The following is a 20538-nucleotide window of genomic DNA, read 5'->3' as shown; positions in this document are numbered from 1 at the left end:
GCCATTTCCCCCAACCCTACTTGGGATGAGCATTCATTTTTTTTCTCAGTCTTTGTCTCAAATCCTCCACATTTCATTTTCTTTGGTTGCACTCGTGTCTTTGCATTGACTTCATATGCTACGTCGTCCATTCAGCTTGAACACACCATCACCTCTTATCATGTCTGGATATTGTATGAATAATTCATTTCTTTAAATTACCATTATGGAACAATTTTACAGAATTGTATCATGTCGACTTTAGCAGTGGCTGTGGGTTTGCAAAAACTCTTGAACTTTTGAGGAGCTAAAAACTGTAAAGTGGATGATTTTAATCAGTCTTGAGAAAGGAAATGTGAAAGGGTGGATAAAAAAGAAAAGTCAGTGTGCCGAAAACATGCTCTCTCTCTCTCTCTCTCTCTCTCTCTCTCTCTCTCTCTCTCTCTCACACACACACACACACACACACACACACACACACACTCTGTTCTCATTAATATTTAGTGGAGCCTGACAAGCAATTGCCTGATCTGCTTCAGCGAATTCTGATGTAAAATGGCTGAGGTATGTGTGCGTGCGTGTGTGCTTATGACAATAATAATTTAGTGCTATCTGAGAGGACAGAATGAAGCCAGAGATAAAGTGTGAGCGAGAGGATGAGAGTGAGGAAGATGAAGATAGATAGTCTTTCATCTTTTAGACTCTATGCTATGATGTAGTATGTGCTGAAGAAGGAGTTCCTGACTGTATAAACATCCTTGACACAGTTTCTTTTCAGGTTCTCAGACACACATGTTCTCTTTTTGTCTCTCTGTTGCATTTACATTTTGACATTCAGTTGGCAAATATGTGTTCCCAATGCTTTCTCATAGTGTCTGTGGCCCTTAATGGGCCTCAAAGCCCACTGGTTCCTACTGTAGACATACATTTTCAAAAATGCCTCAGAAATGTAGTTTAATTTGTTTAAAGGTTCAGTTTCCTAGTCAACAGCTTGTTACTGCAGTTTTTATCAAACGCCACTCAAACAGGAGGAAATAGTGCATTTTCAGTGGTGGATTAATCCACTTTTGGTGCTATAGTGAGTTTTTGTAAGTCCCTCCAGGACTGCACAGGTTTTATGTGGGATTGTTATAGCCTAAAATGCCTAATTTCACTGCAACTTTTCTAAAAGACTGTTATTTATGTTGCAATGTTTTTAGGCATTTTTACAATGAAAATGTGGGAGACGGTGAAAATTTCTTATTCTAGTGAGACCATCGCTACTAGTTTGGTGACGTATGGCTCAACATTCACGCTTGGGACAGCTATGATTGGTGAAACTCGTGGGAAACTACAATGATTCGTCAAATTTGCGCTGACTGGATGAAATTGCAAGGTAAAGCAGAATTAACAGGGATGGGTTGAATTTGCATTAATTCTTGCGATGGCAACTTCCTGAAGTGACTGACGATGTAATTGGGATTAAGTCAAAATAAACTACAGTCATGGAAATGTCGACTGTAAAAATGGGGTTTGATTTCATGAAAATTTTAAAGATCCACCCCACACCTAACATGAGTTTACCTGATCAATGATAGCCGCAGTTTCATATAAGAGATGGTGTGTGTGTGTGTGTGTGTGTGTGTGTGTGTGTATGTGTGTGTGTGAAGAGATGCAATTATTATTCCACTAACCCTACATATCCAGGTCAGATCAGGTACCTACACAGGTAAACATATGTACATCATCAGGAAAAGATGCTAAGCACAGATATCCATGAAGATGAAGACAGACACACATTTTCTAGGAGTCCATTCTTTTTTAATGTATCAGTTCTGTTCTTCTTAATGTGGATTTGATGAGACACAGTATCACAAGACGCTGCAATCTCATTATATATACAGTGCTCAGACTGCCTGCAGACTGATATTCCTATTCCACATGCACTGGTGCATTATTGGAGACTTCTCAGATTGAAAAAAATGAGAATAAAGAGAGTATCCTTCAGGGCTCGGGGTTTTAAACTGAGGTTCGGGGGCCATTAAGGGGTTGTTGGCCTAATTCTGATTTGTCCCCATGTGACTGAATGTGGGCCTCAAGGAAAGGTTTTGCTTTCACTACTGTTTTATGGCATACAGTATAGTACAGCCTCAGGTTCAGGACCAAAAATAGGTCATTAAAAGTGTAGCTACGCAAATGGGTTCAACTGTGGGTTTGAAGAAATTAAGTCTTGCTTTGTGTTTTACAGTTAGAAGCTACAGCCTTGTATTCAGTAGACATTAAAGCAGAGAAAAAGAATGAAAAATGTGTTTGTGTGTGTCTATAAGCTCTGGCAGAGGTAGACAGTAACTATAACCTTTTTTTATTTTAGCCACACCTTTATAGCGAATTGAAAATGAAAATGATCTTAGTTATTTCCACTACAATGCACAATGCCTAAGGTATTACAAATATCTAGCAGACAGTATACGATAAACAGACCAGGGTGGGCCAAGGCAAACTTGACACACAGACCACCCAAAAAACACTGCACATTTTACTGAGACGTCGTAAAACAGCACATTAGTCTACCAAGACCACAACAGCTTCAGAGTCAGAGCACATCAGCAGCAGATCAAATATGCAACTTAACAGACGAAAGAGAGAGAGAGAGAAAGAGAGAGCGAGAGAGAGAGAGGGTGAAACAGCTGAGGCCACACAAAATGCACAAAGTCAGCACAGTTTCAAAATCAGCCCTATTATCAAAAATATAATTAAACTCACCACTGATGTTTTCAAAGGCGCTCCATCTGCTGGTTATTGTTTAAAAGTTTTTACATCTGACACTACTGGCACCTGTTCTGTCCGAGGACATTTGTAAACATATCCACCCATAATTTCCCAACTTACTTAACTAATTTGGCTTACTAATTTTAGACTACTAAAACAACAGGAGCAGCTAGCTGCTAATATTCTTTTAAGGTGTGCTCCCCCAGAGTAACAAAGTGACAGAGAAAAGTTTCACCACCAATCTGTCAACAGTGACAGCCTAATTAGCCTACGTTGAATACCAATGTGGTGATACTGAATGGCGGATCTGTTACTGAAGCTAAGCTTCCCTTATAAATTCACCTATGATGACAGTTAGGAGCAAAGGGGGGACTAGTGTGACAGTGTTATAGCCATAGACTGTGTGATAAATATTGGATGGAGCTTCTGGTCGGAAAAAGTGAGGCCAGTGTGGAAGTGGCTTAAACCTTAATTTTTTCTCCAGGCTGGCAGGGGCCAACTCCACTGGTTTCAAAAAGAAATCTGAATATTTTACCTTTGAAAAAATTACCATGCTTCTCACTTTATTTATAATATAATATTATATATATATGATAACTGTTTTGTGATTTATTGTTTGTATATTGTGTATCCAGGGCACCATCTAAAATGAGATCTCAGTGTCAGTGGGTTTTCCCTGGCTAAATTAAGGTTAAATAAAATCTTATGGGAAAATTATAAACTAATACATTAGCAATTTTCTTCCTTCAAACCTTGTTTAGGTGACTGAAATAAACCCTTGAACACAGCAGACTGCATGTGGGATTTGGAACAGCAGAGTGAGAGAGAGGGACAAAAAACGTGAGAGAGAAAGATGGTGAGCGTGATAGTCAATACCATGAGACAGGCTGTAGGTTTACACATACAAGGAATTGTATACCTTGGTATATTGGTGCATAACAGTAAACACAGTATGAGAAAAATATAAATAAAAATTAAATAAAGGCAATAAAAGAGACAATATATGCAAACTTAAAAAGGCAATATATACAATATAATCGATGTAGGAGAGCTGTACAGTTTTTGCAGGAATGTGCAAAATATTGTCCTGGGAATGTGCAAGCTAGTAGTCTGCATTTGTCATTCAAGAGAAGAACACCGGAAGACCTAGCATTGCAGATATAAACAAAACAGCCCTACGGATAAAGGTTTGACCACACTTGGTCGGACTGTTTCGTAAAACAGCCAGTCGAGAAAATTAAGTATCAGATGAGATGAGGTCAAAAAATTAAACAACCCCTTTGTGCATGCCCTCTTGACAAAGTTGTTTGCTGATTTGCTGGCTTCCCGCTTGTGCATTGAAGTTGAACTGCCAGTGTTTTCTCTCACTGATGGCCTTCGCCACAGATTCAACATACCCAGTCGGTTGGAAAAGTCGCAGAGGAGGGCCGTCGAGTGCCAACAGTGTAGAACACACAGCAAAAACTAGGGCTACATACACTCACCCACAGCCCAACAAGGTCAACCGTTGTCCCGGTGAGTCAGGGCCTTAACAGAGCTTTAATTTCTGCCAAAAATGAGAATATACAACAATACAACTATTTACTATGTTTGATGAACGTCGTTCATATGTGCGTGCACAGAAATAAAACTTGCGTAGCTGCATGGACCAGTCCAGACAATGCATGGGCATGATGACATGCATAGGCACACATCATTTTAAAATTTCTTAGTTATGTAGTTAATATTCACGTAACTTAAGATTCTATAGAAAATATTCTGTTTAACAAATAAGGTTTGTTTATACCTCATTCTGTTGTGTGTAGATCTACTAATTCTTAGACAGACACGATGATACAAAGTGTTTTAAAGAAGGTTTAATGGTAGTGGGGGGTACTGAGGTGTCGGGTGTAATTGTGTGGCAAATAGTTTATATGGCAAACAGGTCAGATAGGAGGGCCCCTGAGCAGAATTTTGGTTTGAGCCCCAGGGAGGTCAGGACCGGCTCTGGTATTGATCCACACAGCCACGTCTCTGTAAAGCATAAAACAGAAGATGAGGAAAAGTCTCTGTTTTTCCCCACCCTAAAGTTTATCAAGTTTGTTGCTCGGTGAACGCATGTTAGAAAGAAATATTCCTGGTAACGGTGTGCAAAGGAGATATTTAGGCTCACTGGCTCGTTTTCTTCTCCTCCTTCTTTTCACTGCATGAGCAAAGGTGAGTGCACCTTTGACCAGAATGTCCAATAATTTCACAGATCACACAAGAAAAACATGAGGGGACATGAGCTGAACAACAATAAAACAATGTGCATCAACACCAGGCTGCCATCCATACTGCCATCTTGTTGTTTCTAGAAGTGTAGATAAAGAGCATAAAGTTCAGGATCACGACACAGTGTGAGTAAGAATCTGAGATACATAAGAGGAGCTGTTAGGATACCCTGGATGTCTCTGCTCCTGCCCACGTCTGCACTGAACAGCAACAATCACACACTCTCTCAGCAGAAATCAGTGGGAGGACTAAGAATCCCTTAAAAGTTCCATTTGGATATTTCATCTTAAGCAAATAACAGGACTTTTAAAGGGTTTCCTTGCTATTGGCAACCAAACATTATAACACAAGTACTACTCAGAAAATTTTACAAACTGCCATAAATGTGCTTCTAGTGAAAGCTCTAGTGGACTATCTGTATTGCCAAAGTAAGATCACTAGTCATTGAATGAATGCTGAAAGGACAATAACAAGAAAACATCGAATCAGCAGTTGTGATGGTCAAGTGGTTAAGGCGTTCTATTTGAAGGCCAATGGAGAATCTCTGTGCAAATTCAAACCCTTACAGTGCAAAGAATAAGTCTGTAAAGGGTTCAAGAATTCTCCCACAGCCCCTGACTGAAGCACACTGTGCTCTGTTCACCTCAACAATTACATATGGATATAATGTCCATGTTCTTTTGGTCATTTTATGTACTTATAGTTACCAAAATATAATTACAATATATTGGTGATGCAATATCATATTCAACCATGTACCTGTCAAACTGACCCTACAGAGCTGGATGGACTTCTTCATGTTAACCTGAAAGGTCATTTGAATAAATAATTAACTTCCTGTGACAGAGTAGGTGGTTGGTGAATAGAGAGAATGGTCGACCTTGGTTGTATACACACACACTCATTCACACACAGGTAACAATAGACAGGAGTAGTCAGCAGGGAGCTAGAGGACGTAGACTGTCCTTGACTTTCTTTCTGTCTTTCTTATTATGGATCCATTTTCCACTAATTATCTCTTCTGTGTGTGTGTGTGTGTGTGTGTGTGTGTGTGTGTGTGTGTGTGTGTGCACCCTAAGATGACAAGACTCCTGGCCCAGTGAAGAGGGGGAAAGAGGAGGAGAAGGAGGAGATCTGTACACACAGAGTTGAGGAGGTGAAGAAAGAGGTATGAGATGAAGGAAAAAGGGACAGAGAATCAAAAAGGAGCACAGAGAGATACAAACTCACTTACATGTACACTATTGCTCATAATGTTGTGACTAGGAATGTCAACGGTAACCGTTAATTGCTTGACCACCGATCATGTCTTTGACCGTTGATGCATGTTGGTCTATAGGTATAATTTTGCATATACACTCTCCTAATGGATATGATTGGTAGCAATTGGTTGAGATTTGGCAAAGGTAGCTGTGATGGCCGAGTGGTTAAGGCGTTGGACTTGAAATCCAATGGGGTTTCCCCGCGTAGGTTCGAACCCTACTCACAGCGTTTAGCTAAGCACAGAGCCCTCAGTGTTCTCTGTTATGACCCATTATGTGAAATGTAGGCGAAAAATATTTCTCTCAACCAATTTCAGTGAAAAAAGCTTGTGACTAGGGATGTCAATGGTAACCGTTAATTGCTCGACCACCGATCATGTCTTTGACCGTTGACGCATGTAGGTCTATATGCATAATCTTGTATATACACTTGGCTAATGGATGTGATTGGTAGCATTTGGGTGATAACTAGCAAAAGTAGCTCTGATGGTGAGTGGTTAAGGCGTTGGACTTGAAATCCAATGGGGTTTCCCTGTGTAGATTCAAACCCTACTCACAGCGTTTAGCAGAGCACAGAGCCCCAAGTGTTCTCTGTTATGACCCATTATGTGAAATGTAGGCGAAAAATATTTCTCTCAACCAATTTCAGTGAAAAAGCTTGTGACTAGGGATGTCAATGGTAACCGTTAATTGCTTGACCACCGATCATGTCTTTGACCGTTGACGCATGTAGGTCTATATGCATAATCTTGTATATACACTTGGCTAATGGATGTGATTGGTAGCATTTGGGTGATAACTGGCAAAAGTAGCTCTGATGGTGAGTGGTTAAGGCGTTAGACTCGAAATCCAATGGGGTTTCCCTGCGTAGGTTCAGACCCTACTCACAGCATTTAGCCAAGCACAGAGCACTCAAGGTTCTCTGTTATGACCCACTGTGTGAAATAAGGTGCCTCTGCCAGCTATGAACTCTAGCTGTGGTTGGATCATTTCTGTGAACCAATTCTGGCGAAAAAGCTTCTCACTAGGGATGTCAACAGTAACAGTTAATTGCTTGACCACCGAGAATTTCTTTGACCGGTTTACCTGCCTAGGTTTGAACCCTACTCACAGCGTTTAGCAGAGCACAGAGCCCCAAATGTTCTCCGTTATGACCCACTATGTAAATGTAGGCAAAAATATTTCTCTCAACCAATTTCAGTGAAAACGCTTGTGACTAGGGATGCCAATGGTAACTGTTAATTGTTTGACCACCGTTCATGTTCATGTCTTTGACGCATGTTGGTCTCAGGCATAATTTTGCATATACACTCTGCCAATGGATGTGATTGGTAGCATTTGGGTGATAATTGGTAAAAGCAGCTGTGATGGCCGAGTGGTTAAGGCGTTGGACTTGAAATCCAATGGGGTTTCCCCGCGTAGGTTCGAACCCTACTCACAGCGGTTAGCAGAGCACAGAGCCCCAAATGTTCTCTGTTATGACCCACTATGTGAAATGTAGACGGAAAATATTTCTCTCAACCAATTTCAGTGAAAAGCTTGTGACTAGGGACGTCAGCAGTAACTGTTAATTGTTTGACCACCGTTCATGTCTTTGACCGTTGACGCATGTTGGTCTATAGGCATAATTTTGCATATACACTCTGCTATTGGATATGATTGGTAGCAATTGGGTGAGAATTGGCAAAAGCAGCTGTGATGGCCGAGTGGTTAAGCCGTTGGACTTGAAATCCAATGGGGTTTCCCCGCGTAGGTTCGAACCCTACTCACAGCGTTTAGCAGAGCACAGAGCCCCAAATGTTCTCCGTTATGACCCACTATGTGAAATGTAGACGGAAAATATTTCTCTCAACCAACTTCAGTGAAAGCTGGACTAGGGACGTCAGCAGTAACTGTTAATTGTTTGACCACCGTTCATGTCTTTGACCGTTGACGCATGTTGGTCTATAGGCATAATTTTGCATATACACTCTGCTAATGGATATGATTGGTAGCAATTGGGTGAGAATTGGCAAAAGTAGCTGTGATGGCCGAGTGGTTAAGGCGTTGGACTTGAAATCCAATGGGGTTTCCCAGCGTAGGTTCGAACCCTACTCACAGCGTTTAGCAGAGCACAGAGCCCCAAATGTTCTCCGTTATGACCCACTATGTGAAATGTAGGCGAAAAATATTTCTCTCAACCAATTTCAGTGAAAAAGCTTGTGACTAGGGATGTCAATGGTAACCGTTAATTGCTTGACCACCGAGAATTCCTTTGACCGGTTTCCCTGCCTAGGTTTGAACCCTACTCACAGCATTCAGCCAAGCACAGAGCCCCAAATGTTCTCCGTTATGACCCACTATGTGAAATGTAGACGGAAAATATTTCTCTCAACCAATTTCAGTGAAAAACGCTTGTGACTAGGGACGTCAGCAGTAACTGTTAATTGTTTGACCACCGTTCATGTCTTTGACCGTTGACGCATGTTGGTCTATAGGCATAATTTTGCATATACACTCTGCTAATGGATATGATTGGTAGCAATTGGGTGAGAATTGGCAAAAGCAGCTGTGATGGCCGAGTGGTTAAGGCGTTGGACTTGAAATCCAATGGGGTTTCCCCGCGTAGGTTCGAACCCTACTCACAGCGTTTAGCCAAGCACAGAGCCCCCAGTGTTCTCTGTTGTGACCCATTATTTGAAATGTAGGCGAAAAATATTTCTCTCAACCAATTTCAGTGAAAAACGCTTGTGACTAGGGATGTCAATGGTAACCGTTAATTGCTTGACCACCGATCATGTCTTTGACCGTTGACGCATGTAGGTCTATATGCATAATCTTGTATATACACTTGGCTAATGGATGTGATTGGTAGCATTTGGGTGATAACTGGCAAAAGTAGCTCTGATGGTGAGTGGTTAAGGCGTTAGACTCGAAATCCAATGGGGTTTCCCTGCGTAGGTTCAGACCCTACTCACAGCATTTAGCCAAGCACAGAGCACTCAAGGTTCTCTGTTATGACCCACTGTGTGAAATAAGGTGCCTCTGCCAGCTATGAACTCTAGCTGTGGTTGGATCATTTCTGTGAACCAATTCTGGCGAAAAACGCTTCTCACTAGGGATGTCAACAGTAACAGTTAATTGCTTGACCACCGAGAATTTCTTTGACCGGTTTACCTGCCTAGGTTTGAACCCTACTCACAGCGTTTAGCAGAGCACAGAGCCCCAAATGTTCTCCGTTATGACCCACTATGTGAAATGTAGGCAAAAAATATTTCTCTCAACCAATTTCAGTGAAAAACGCTTGTGACTAGGGATGCCAATGGTAACTGTTAATTGTTTGACCACCGTTCATGTTCATGTCTTTGACGCATGTTGGTCTCCAGGCATAATTTTGCATATACACTCTGCCAATGGATGTGATTGGTATCATTTGGGTGATAATTGGTAAAAGCAGCTGTGATGGCCGAGTGGTTAAGGCGTTGGACTTGAAATCCAATGGGGTTTCCCCGCGTAGGTTCGAACCCTACTCACAGCGGTTAGCAGAGCACAGAGCCCCAAATGTTCTCTGTTATGACCCACTATGTGAAATGTAGACGGAAAATATTTCTCTCAACCAATTTCAGTGAAAAATGCTTGTGACTAGGGACGTCAGCAGTAACTGTTAATTGTTTGACCACCGTTCATGTCTTTGACCGTTGACGCATGTTGGTCTATAGGCATAATTTTGCATATACACTCTGCTATTGGATATGATTGGTAGCAATTGGGTGAGAATTGGCAAAAGCAGCTGTGATGGCCGAGTGGTTAAGCCGTTGGACTTGAAATCCAATGGGGTTTCCCCGCGTAGGTTCGAACCCTACTCACAGCGTTTAGCAGAGCACAGAGCCCCAAATGTTCTCCGTTATGACCCACTATGTGAAATGTAGACGGAAAATATTTCTCTCAACCAACTTCAGTGAAAAACGCTTGTGACTAGGGACGTCAGCAGTAACTGTTAATTGTTTGACCACCGTTCATGTCTTTGACCGTTGACGCATGTTGGTCTATAGGCATAATTTTGCATATACACTCTGCTAATGGATATGATTGGTAGCAATTGGGTGAGAATTGGCAAAAGTAGCTGTGATGGCCGAGTGGTTAAGGCGTTGGACTTGAAATCCAATGGGGTTTCCCCGCGTAGGTTCGAACCCTACTCACAGCGTTTAGCAGAGCACAGAGCCCCAAATGTTCTCCGTTATGACCCATTATGTGAAATGTAGGCGAAAAATATTTCTCTCAACCAATTTCAGTGAAAAAAGCTTGTGACTAGGGATGTCAATGGTAACCGTTAATTGCTTGACCACCGAGAATTCCTTTGACCGGTTTCCCTGCCTAGGTTTGAACCCTACTCACAGCATTCAGCCAAGCACAGAGCCCCAAATGTTCTCCGTTATGACCCACTATGTGAAATGTAGACGGAAAATATTTCTCTCAACCAATTTCAGTGAAAAACGCTTGTGACTAGGGACGTCAGCAGTAACTGTTAATTGTTTGACCACCGTTCATGTCTTTGACCGTTGACGCATGTTGGTCTATAGGCATAATTCTGCACATACACTCTGCTAATGGATATGATTGGTAGCAATTGGGTGAGAATTGGCAAAAGCAGCTGTGATGGCCGAGTGGTTAAGGCGTTGGACTTGAAATCCAATGGGGTTTCCCCGCGTAGGTTCGAACCCTACTCACAGCGTTTAGCCAAGCACAGAGCCCCCAGTGTTCTCTGTTGTGACCCATTATTTGAAATGTAGGCGAAAAATATTTCTCTCAACCAATTTCAGTGAAAAACGCTTGTGACTAGGGATGTCAATGGTAACCGTTAATTGCTTGACCACCGATCATGTCTTTGACCGTTGACGCATGTAGGTCTATATGCATAATCTTGTATATACACTTGGCTAATGGATGTGATTGGTAGCATTTGGGTGATAACTGGCAAAAGTAGCTCTGATGGTGAGTGGTTAAGGCGTTAGACTCGAAATCCAATGGGGTTTCCCTGGGTAGGTTCAGACCCTACTCACAGCATTTAGCCAAGCACAGAGCACTCAAGGTTCTCTGTTATGACCCACTGTGTGAAATAAGGTGCCTCTGCCAGCTATGAACTCTAGCTGTGGTTGGATCATTTCTGTGAACCAATTCTGGCGAAAAACGCTTCTCACTAGGGATGTCAACAGTAACAGTTAATTGCTTGACCACCGAGAATTTCTTTGACCGGTGTACCTGCCTAGGTTTGAACCCTACTCACAGCGTTTAGCAGAGCACAGAGCCCCAAATGTTCTCCGTTATGACCCACTATTTGAAATGTAGGCAAAAAATATTTCTCTCAACCAATTTCAGTGAAAAACGCTTGTGACTAGGGATGCCAATGGTAACTGTTAATTGTTTGACCACCGTTCATGTTCATGTCTTTGACGCATGTTGGTCTCCAGGCATAATTTTGCATATACACTCTGCCAATGGATGTGATTGGTAGCATTTGGGTGATAATTGGTAAAAGCAGCTGTGATGGCCGAGTGGTTAAGGTGTTGGACTTGAAATCCAATGGGGTTTCCCCGCGTAGGTTCGAACCCTACTCACAGCGGTTAGCAGAGCACAGAGCCCCAAATGTTCTCTGTTATGACCCACTATGTGAAATGTAGACGGAAAATATTTCTCTCAACCAATTTCAGTGAAAACGCTTGTGACTAGGGACGTCAGCAGTAACTGTTAATTGTTTGACCACCGTTCATGTCTTTGACCGTTGACGCATGTTGGTCTATAGGCATAATTTTGCATATACACTCTGCTATTGGATATGATTGGTAGCAATTGGGTGAGAATTGGCAAAAGCAGCTGTGATGGCCGAGTGGTTAAGCCGTTGGACTTGAAATCCAATGGGGTTTCCCCGCGTAGGTTCGAACCCTACTCACAGCGTTTAGCAGAGCACAGAGCCCCAAATGTTCTCCGTTATGACCCACTATGTGAAATGTAGACGGAAAATATTTCTCTCAACCAACTTCAGTGAAAAACGCTTGTGACTAGGGACGTCAGCAGTAACTGTTAATTGTTTGACCACCGTTCATGTCTTTGACCGTTGACGCATGTTGGTCTATAGGCATAATTTTGCATATACACTCTGCTAATGGATATGATTGGTAGCAATTGGGTGAGAATTGGCAAAAGTAGCTGTGATGGCCGAGTGGTTAAGGCGTTGGACTTGAAATCCAATGGGGTTTCCCCGCGTAGGTTCGAACCCTACTCACAGCGTTTAGCAGAGCACAGAGCCCCAAATGTTCTCCGTTATGACCCACTATGTGAAATGTAGGCGAAAAATATTTCTCTCAACCAATTTCAGTGAAAAAAGCTTGTGACTAGGGATGTCAATGGTAACCGTTAATTGCTTGACCACCGAGAATTCCTTTGACCGGTTTCCCTGCCTAGGTTTGAACCCTACTCACAGCATTCAGCCAAGCACAGAGCCCCAAATGTTGTCCGTTATGACCCACTATGTGAAATGTAGACGGAAAATATTTCTCTCAACCAATTTCAGTGAAAAACGCTTGTGACTAGGGATGTCAATGGTAACCGTTAATTGCTTGACCACCGATCATGTCTTTGACCGTTGACGCATGTAGGCCTATATGCATAATCTTGTATATACACTTGGCTAATGGATGTGATTGGTAGCATTTGGGTGATAACTGGCAAAAGTAGCTCTGATGGTGAGTGGTTAAGGCGTTGGACTCGAAATCCAATGGGGTTTCCCTGCGTAGGTTCAGACCCTACTCACAGCATTTAGCCAAGCACAGAGCACTCAAGGTTCTCTGTTATGACCCACTGTGTGAAATAAGGTGCCTCTGCCAGCTATGAACTCTAGCTGTGGTTGGATCATTTCTGTGAACCAATACCTGCCTAGGTTTGAACCCTACTCACAGCGTTTAGCAGAGCACAGAGCCCCAAATGTTCTCCGTTATGACCCACTATTTGAAATGTAGGCAAAAAATATTTCTCTCAACCAATTTCAGTGAAAAACGCTTGTGACTAGGGATGCCAATGGTAACTGTTAATTGTTTGACCACCGTTCATGTTCATGTCTTTGACGCATGTTGGTCTCCAGGCATAATTTTGCATATACACTCTGCCAATGGATGTGATTGGTAGCATTTGGGTGATAATTGGTAAAAGCAGCTGTGATGGCCGAGTGGTTAAGGCGTTGGACTTGAAATCCAATGGGGTTTCCCCGCGTAGGTTCGAACCCTACTCACAGCGTTTAGCAGAGCACAGAGCCCCAAATGTTCTCCGTTATGACCCACTATGTGAAATGTAGACGGAAAATATTTCTCTCAACCAACTTCAGTGAAAAACGCTTGTGACTAGGGACGTCAGCAGTAACTGTTAATTGTTTGACCACCGTTCATGTCTTTGACCGTTGACGCATGTTGGTCTATAGGCATAATTTTGCATATACACTCTGCTAATGGATATGATTGGTAGCAATTGGGTGAGAATTGGCAAAAGTAGCTGTGATGGCCGAGTGGTTAAGGCGTTGGACTTGAAATCCAATGGGGTTTCCCCGCGTAGGTTCGAACCCTACTCACAGCGTTTAGCAGAGCACAGAGCCCCAAATGTTCTCCGTTATGACCCACTATGTGAAATGTAGGCGAAAAATATTTCTCTCAACCAATTTCAGTGAAAAAAGCTTGTGACTAGGGATGTCAATGGTAACCGTTAATTGCTTGACCACCGAGAATTCCTTTGACCGGTTTCCCTGCCTAGGTTTGAACCCTACTCACAGCATTCAGCCAAGCACAGAGCCCCAAATGTTGTCCGTTATGACCCACTATGTGAAATGTAGACGGAAAATATTTCTCTCAACCAATTTCAGTGAAAAATGCTTGTGACTAGGGATGTCAATGGTAACCGTTAATTGCTTGACCACCGATCATGTCTTTGACCGTTGACGCATGTAGGTCTATATGCATAATCTTGTATATACACTTGGCTAATGGATGTGATTGGTAGCATTTGGGTGATAACTGGCAAAAGTAGCTCTGATGGTGAGTGGTTAAGGCGTTGGACTCGAAATCCAATGGGGTTTCCCTGCGTAGGTTCAGACCCTACTCACAGCATTTAGCCAAGCACAGAGCACTCAAGGTTCTCTGTTATGACCCACTGTGTGAAATAAGGTGCCTCTGCCAGCTATGAACTCTAGCTGTGGTTGGATCATTTCTGTGAACCAATACCTGCCTAGGTTTGAACCCTACTCACAGCGTTTAGCAGAGCACAGAGCCCCAAATGTTCTCCGTTATGACCCACTATGTGAAATGTAGGCAAAAAATATTTCTCTCAACCAATTTCAGTGAAAAACGCTTGTGACTAGGGATGCCAATGGTAACTGTTAATTGTTTGACCACCGTTCATGTTCATGTCTTTGACGCATGTTGGTCTCCAGGCATAATTTTGCATATACACTCTGCCAATGGATGTGATTGGTAGCATTTGGGTGATGATTGGTAAAAGCAGCTGTGATGGCCGAGTGGTTAAGGCGTTGGACTTGAAATCCAATGGGGTTTCCCCGCGTAGGTTCGAACCCTACTCACAGCGGTTAGCTAAGCACAGAGCCCTAAGTGTTCTCTGTTATGACCCATTATGTGAAATGTAGGCGAAAAATATTTCTCTCAACCAATTTCAGTGAAAAAAGCTTGTGACAAGGGATGTCAATGGTAACCGTTAATTGCTTGACCACCGAGAATTTATTTGACCGGTTTCCCTGCCTAGGGTTGGACCCTACTCACAGCATTCAGCCAAGCACAGAGCCCCAAATGTTCTCCGTTATGACCCACTATGTGAAATGTAGACGGAAAATATTTCTCTCAACCAATTTCAGTGAAAAACGCTTGTGACTAGGGACGTCAGCAGTAACTGTTAATTGTTTGACCACCGTTCATGTCTTTGACCGTTGACGCATGTTGGTCCATAGGCATAATTTTGCATATACACTCTGCTAATGGATATGATTGGTAGCAATTGGGTGAGAATTGGCAAAAGTAGCTGTGATGGCCGAGTGGTTAAGGCGTTGGACTTGAAATCCAATGGGGTTTCCCCGCGTAGGTTCGAACCCTACTCACAGCGTTTAGCAGAGCACAGAGCCCCAAATGTTCTCCGTTATGACCCACAATGTGAAATGTAGGCGAAAAATATTTCTCTCAACCAATTTCAGTGAAAAAAGCTTGTGACTAGGGATGTCAATGGTAACCGTTAATTGCTTGACCACCGAGAATTCCTTTGACCGGTTTCCCTGCCTAGGTTTGAACCGTACTCACAGCATTCAGCCAAGCACAGAGCCCCAAATGTTCTCCGTTATGACCCACTATGTGAAATGTAGACGAAAAATATTTCTCTCAACCAATTTCAGTGAAAAATGCTTGTGACTAGGGACGTCAGCAGTAACTGTTAATTGTTTGACCACCGTTCATGTCTTTGACCGTTGACGCATGTTGGTCTATAGGCATAATTTTGCATATACACTCTGCTAATGGATATGATTGGTAGCAATTGGGTGAGAATAGGCAAAAGCAGCTGTGATGGCCGAGTGGTTAAGGCGTTGGACTTGAAATCCAATGGGGTTTCCCCGCGTAGGTTCGAACCCTACTCACAGCGTTTAGCAGAGCACAGAGCCCCAAATGTTCTCCGTTATGACCCACTATGTGAAATGTAGGCGTAAAATATTTCTCTCAACCAATTTCAGTGAAAAACGCTTGTGATTAGGGATGCCAATGGTAACTGTTAATTGTTTGACCACCGTTCATGTCTTTGACCGTTGACGCATATTGGACTATAGGCATAATTTTACATATACACTCTGCTAATGGATGTGATTGGTAGCAATTGGGTGAGAATTTGCAAATGTAGCTGTGGTGGCCGAGTGGTTAAGGCGTTGGACTTGAAATCCAATGGGGTTTCCCCACGTAGGTTCGATCCCTACTCACAGCGTTTAGCCAAGCACAGAGCCCCAAATGTTCTCTGTTATGGCCCACTGTGTGAAATAAGGTGCCTCCGCCAGCTATAAACTTCAGCTGTGGTTGGATCATTTCTGTGAACCAATTCTGGTGAAAAACGCTTCTCACTAGGGATTTCAACCGTCACAGTTAATTGCTTGACCACCAAGGATTTCTTTGACCGGTGCTTGGTATTGAAAATGTCGATGTATGTATCTCCATAATTGTCCTTAGTCTTAGTCATGTCAGACCGGCACCTTTCCCAGAGGAGCACAGAGAGTAGCTCAAGGAGGCAGGAGCCTGCTCAGAGCAACTCCAGTACAGGGAGAACACCATCAGACCCCGCCACACACACCAAGAGTGGATAGCCCAGTGTCTTTATAACCCGACAGGACAACTGAGACAACAGTTTTCCCAAAACTGGTTCCATCCACCTAGTCCCCCTAAACTGATAACGGCACCACCTGATCCCATGACCTACTTCAGGCAGCGGATGTTTCTTTGGGACCTGAAGTGCCATCAGTGCAACACCAAGATGCACCACTCTGGGATCTATACAAAGAAAGCTGTTCTCACCACATAGCTAGCTCTGGACAGAAAGTGTGTGACCAGGCTCAAACCACGAATTGCAGGGAACAGCTCCAATAACCTGCAGCAAGCACTGGAGGAGGTTCACAGTGAGGAGTGGGCAAGGCGCACCATTGAATATCTGTCTGACTGTGAGCTCCACAAAAGGAGGAGTGCTGTAACCCAATGTGAGGAAGTGGTCTATTGGCGGCCACCACCCTTTTGCCCCCTACCACTCGCACAGTGGTTTGAGACAGTCCATGCCAATGAGATCCTGGGTCATCTGGATGAGATGAAGGCTGTCATCACTTCAACATATGGCAGGATCTTAAAGCTTGACAAATGTTTTTATTGATTGAGGGTCATTTATTATTATAACAGTTTATAGTTTTATATAATAAATGTTAAAATTTAAGCTGAACCCTACTCACAGCCAAGCACAGATCCCCCAATGTTCTCCGTTATGACCCACTATGTGAACCTACTATGTGAAAAACACCCACTATGTGAAATATAGGGGGGGAAAGAATTCTCTGAACCAATTTTAGTAAAGAATGCTTGTGAGTAGGGAAGTCAACGGTAACCATTAATTGCTTGACCAACGATCATGTCTTTGACCGGTTATGCATGTTGGTCTATAGGCATATTTTTACATACACACTCTGTGTGGCCTTGATTGGTGGCAATTGGGTAATAATTGGCATTAAGTAGCTGTGATGGCCGAGTGGTTAAGGCGTTAAAATCCAATGGGGTTTACCCATGTAGGTTTGAACCAAAGCACTTGAATAGTCGTGGGTAGCTTAAGGTGTGGGTAGTCTATTTTCCCAACTCATTTCTGGGATGAATGCTTGAGACTGAGGATGTCAATGGTTAACCAACAATTGTTTAACCAGTAATGTTTTTTTGACCAGTTACCCATATTGATTTGTAGGTTAATTTGCATACACACTTCACTAATGGCTTCACTAACTAGCAATTGGGCAACACCTTGGCAGGCAGCTGGGATGGTTGAGGCATTGGACTTTAGATCCAATGGGGTTTTCCAGTGCAGGTTTGAAGCCTGCTCACAGCATTTAGCCAAGCATAGAGTCTCCAAAGTCCTTTCATGTAAGGTGCTTTTGCACACCTTAGCTATAAACTGATGTGGGGTTGGTCCATTTTTGGAACCCATTTCAGGGATAAATGCTTGAGACTAGGGCTGTAAAGGATAAACTTTAATTGGTTAACCATCAAAATTCGGCCCTTGTCAAAGTCCCTCAAATCCTCACACTGCCCATTTTTCCTGCTTCTAAAACATAAACTTTGAGGACAAAATGTTCACTTGCTGCCTAATATATCCCACCCACTGACAGGTGCCACAATAACCAGATAAACAGTATAAATGTACGTATCTCCACAGTTGTCCTTATAATCCTGTCAGACCAACACCTTTCCCACTGTTAATGAACAAATCTAATGTGCATTTACAAAGATATTTTTTTACATTATTTATTTAGTATTTTCTGGCTAATGTTTATAGTGTGTGGGAAAATTAAGTCAACGTGAACATGAAGACAACACAGCGGTGTAGCTAGCTTGCTTAAATTACGGACACCTTTAACAAATGTTCTTTTTGACCGATGGTCATTGATTAGTAGTATTACAGTTTATCGTTTTACATAATAATAATATAATATAGTCATGTTAAAATTATAATTATAGTTATTAATAACACAAAATTAACATACAGAAAATATACCAGGATGCTGGGGAGCCAGAGCCAGAAGTCATTTATGTTGACAGAGATTGCTGCAGCGAGACAGGTGTGTGACCTTCAATGTTTTTGTAGTAATGTATTATTTATACAGGCACAAAAAGTCAATTTGGGAACTGACTGACACCTCAGGCTTACGCCTGATCAACCCAGAAAGCATGACACATGTGTGGGAGGTGCAACAGAATGCATCCAAGATCCACCTGGTGTATGTACCAACTGTATACCAAACTTGTGTCTCAGGGTCACAAAGGGAGACAACGTCCTGGATGACTCATATAGTTGCTATTGTGTTGCAATGCATCTTTCTCTTTGCCTCTGTCCTCTCTCAAGTTTCTGAGAGAAGATTGCACACATAGGGGAATGTGCATAATAAATGCATCTAATATTTTAAATAATCTCAAACATTTTATTTTTTCAAGGATGGAGATGTATTGTGATGCATACTCAGATGTACATGCTTGACAGTGGATCCAGATGGAACATGAACTGAGCCAATGAAGCTGTAGATACAAGTGGTGCATCAGACCTCAGTCGTGCACTCTTGCAGTTCATCCCCCATTCCTGTGCAAACTTCATTTTTCATATTGTAGTATAGCAGGCAAGCGTATTGGTTGTAGAGTATTCTGACAGAGGAGACCCACTGAGTCCACAACAGCACAGTGAACTTATCATCCTGCCAGACCTGCAGGTCTAAGTTCAGGAGGAATATCTTGATGTGACGATAAGTAATGCAGCTAACATTCTTATTGATAGCCCACCTGAAGTCCCTCACTGTGAAGACGTGTTTGACATTTCACCTCTGTTAAGACCAGTGGAACAAAGAGCAAGAGGACCCAAATGCATGACAGAAGACAGTATCTTGATACAAAAACAGTCTTTACTTGCTAAATGTAGCTGGTACATAGAGGCCCATTAAGCACTGTAAAAACAAATCCAAAGGCAAAGGCTGAGTTAAAAAAAAAAACACTAAAGGAAACACACAACTTTAGGGATTCAAAGGACTGGAAGTCGGGACGCAAAGGCACAACGACGCTGAAACACAGGCAATATATAGTGAGGGGGTAACTAACGAGACACAGGTGGACATAATCAAGGCAGAACAAACACTCAGACAAAGACAGGAAGTGAAGTACAACAGGACACAGGAGGAGGAAAACAACTTTCGAAATAAAACAACACTAATATTTATATAATACTAAACCTCATCACAGTCCTTTTCTCCATGGTGACTCACTCAACACATCGTCTCAGGTACCATTATATGACGTCACTGAAATGATTGATTTCCTTCTGCTATGAATGAGGTGTTTCAATATTAATAGTCTACATTTGTTTTTTTGTGTTGTATACTTATAGACCAATGAATTATGTCAATTTTATAATCCAAGGCTACTTTTACTCATAACTGTCTCACAATCCTGACAGTCCACCCATAGGTGTACTTACTGAGGACAATTCCTCTATTGGACCCAGCACATCATCTCAGGTAATCTGACTAATGACTCTCTGTGTCTGTCTCTTTCCTTGTGAGTTTTTCTCTCGCCTATCGGTATGAATGCTGTGCTGCCTCTTCTGTGTTTGTGTGGCCTGTCCTCCTTCCAGGTGTCCATGGTTAAGATGAGTCGTGTGGCTTAGCTTTTACCTATGTGGAAACACCCAGAGCAGCTCAACCTCCTACTCTTCACTTATGTTTTACAATCTGCAAATATTTGTATTTTTGTTATCATAATGTGTATATATTTTGATTTTATTTGCTGATGTGTTCTGTACACACTGCATCTATTTCCTGTCTGCCTTTCTGGGAGAGAGATCCCTCCTCTGTGGCTCTTCCTTGTTTCCTCCATTTAAGGGTTTTGTTTTAGGGTTTTCCGTATCCAAATTGAGGGTCTACGGTCTAAATTGTGATTTGTGATTCTGGGCTATATGAATAAAATTGACTTGATTTGTCAATGGTTTTTCTTTTTTCAGGATAGCCGAT

General features: G+C 42.3%; 18 non-coding genes across 18 annotated transcripts; all 18 read left to right on the top strand.

The window, feature by feature from the left end:
* The first annotated feature begins 6389 nt into the window (after positions 1–6389).
* On the top strand, positions 6390–6471 carry trnas-uga (transfer RNA serine (anticodon UGA)). The gene has a single exon. It is a non-coding gene; the product is annotated as a tRNA-Ser (tRNA).
* Positions 6472–7603: 1132 nt separating this feature from the next.
* trnas-uga (transfer RNA serine (anticodon UGA)) lies at positions 7604–7685 on the top strand. Its single transcript has one exon. It is a non-coding gene; the product is annotated as a tRNA-Ser (tRNA).
* A 249-nt stretch (positions 7686–7934) lies between these two features.
* On the top strand, positions 7935–8016 carry trnas-uga (transfer RNA serine (anticodon UGA)). Its single transcript has one exon. It is a non-coding gene; the product is annotated as a tRNA-Ser (tRNA).
* A 246-nt stretch (positions 8017–8262) lies between these two features.
* trnas-uga (transfer RNA serine (anticodon UGA)) lies at positions 8263–8344 on the top strand. Its single transcript has one exon. It is a non-coding gene; the product is annotated as a tRNA-Ser (tRNA).
* A 445-nt stretch (positions 8345–8789) lies between these two features.
* On the top strand, positions 8790–8871 carry trnas-uga (transfer RNA serine (anticodon UGA)). The gene has a single exon. It is a non-coding gene; the product is annotated as a tRNA-Ser (tRNA).
* An 806-nt stretch (positions 8872–9677) lies between these two features.
* Positions 9678–9759, top strand: trnas-uga (transfer RNA serine (anticodon UGA)). The gene has a single exon. It is a non-coding gene; the product is annotated as a tRNA-Ser (tRNA).
* Positions 9760–10010: 251 nt separating this feature from the next.
* On the top strand, positions 10011–10092 carry trnas-uga (transfer RNA serine (anticodon UGA)). The gene has a single exon. It is a non-coding gene; the product is annotated as a tRNA-Ser (tRNA).
* Positions 10093–10343: 251 nt separating this feature from the next.
* trnas-uga (transfer RNA serine (anticodon UGA)) lies at positions 10344–10425 on the top strand. The gene has a single exon. It is a non-coding gene; the product is annotated as a tRNA-Ser (tRNA).
* A 446-nt stretch (positions 10426–10871) lies between these two features.
* Positions 10872–10953, top strand: trnas-uga (transfer RNA serine (anticodon UGA)). Its single transcript has one exon. It is a non-coding gene; the product is annotated as a tRNA-Ser (tRNA).
* An 806-nt stretch (positions 10954–11759) lies between these two features.
* trnas-uga (transfer RNA serine (anticodon UGA)) lies at positions 11760–11841 on the top strand. Its single transcript has one exon. It is a non-coding gene; the product is annotated as a tRNA-Ser (tRNA).
* A 250-nt stretch (positions 11842–12091) lies between these two features.
* Positions 12092–12173, top strand: trnas-uga (transfer RNA serine (anticodon UGA)). The gene has a single exon. It is a non-coding gene; the product is annotated as a tRNA-Ser (tRNA).
* A 251-nt stretch (positions 12174–12424) lies between these two features.
* Positions 12425–12506, top strand: trnas-uga (transfer RNA serine (anticodon UGA)). The gene has a single exon. It is a non-coding gene; the product is annotated as a tRNA-Ser (tRNA).
* Positions 12507–13426: 920 nt separating this feature from the next.
* trnas-uga (transfer RNA serine (anticodon UGA)) lies at positions 13427–13508 on the top strand. Its single transcript has one exon. It is a non-coding gene; the product is annotated as a tRNA-Ser (tRNA).
* Positions 13509–13759: 251 nt separating this feature from the next.
* Positions 13760–13841, top strand: trnas-uga (transfer RNA serine (anticodon UGA)). The gene has a single exon. It is a non-coding gene; the product is annotated as a tRNA-Ser (tRNA).
* A 920-nt stretch (positions 13842–14761) lies between these two features.
* On the top strand, positions 14762–14843 carry trnas-uga (transfer RNA serine (anticodon UGA)). Its single transcript has one exon. It is a non-coding gene; the product is annotated as a tRNA-Ser (tRNA).
* Positions 14844–15289: 446 nt separating this feature from the next.
* trnas-uga (transfer RNA serine (anticodon UGA)) lies at positions 15290–15371 on the top strand. The gene has a single exon. It is a non-coding gene; the product is annotated as a tRNA-Ser (tRNA).
* A 446-nt stretch (positions 15372–15817) lies between these two features.
* On the top strand, positions 15818–15899 carry trnas-uga (transfer RNA serine (anticodon UGA)). The gene has a single exon. It is a non-coding gene; the product is annotated as a tRNA-Ser (tRNA).
* Positions 15900–16150: 251 nt separating this feature from the next.
* Positions 16151–16232, top strand: trnas-uga (transfer RNA serine (anticodon UGA)). The gene has a single exon. It is a non-coding gene; the product is annotated as a tRNA-Ser (tRNA).
* The last annotated feature ends 4306 nt before the right edge of the window (positions 16233–20538 follow it).

The sequence above is a fragment of the Dicentrarchus labrax genome, unplaced genomic scaffold (genome assembly GCF_905237075.1).
Source record: "Dicentrarchus labrax unplaced genomic scaffold, dlabrax2021, whole genome shotgun sequence".
NCBI classification, from domain to species: Eukaryota; Metazoa; Chordata; class Actinopteri; family Moronidae; genus Dicentrarchus; species Dicentrarchus labrax.
This window is presented reverse-complemented; position numbering and strand designations above follow the sequence as displayed.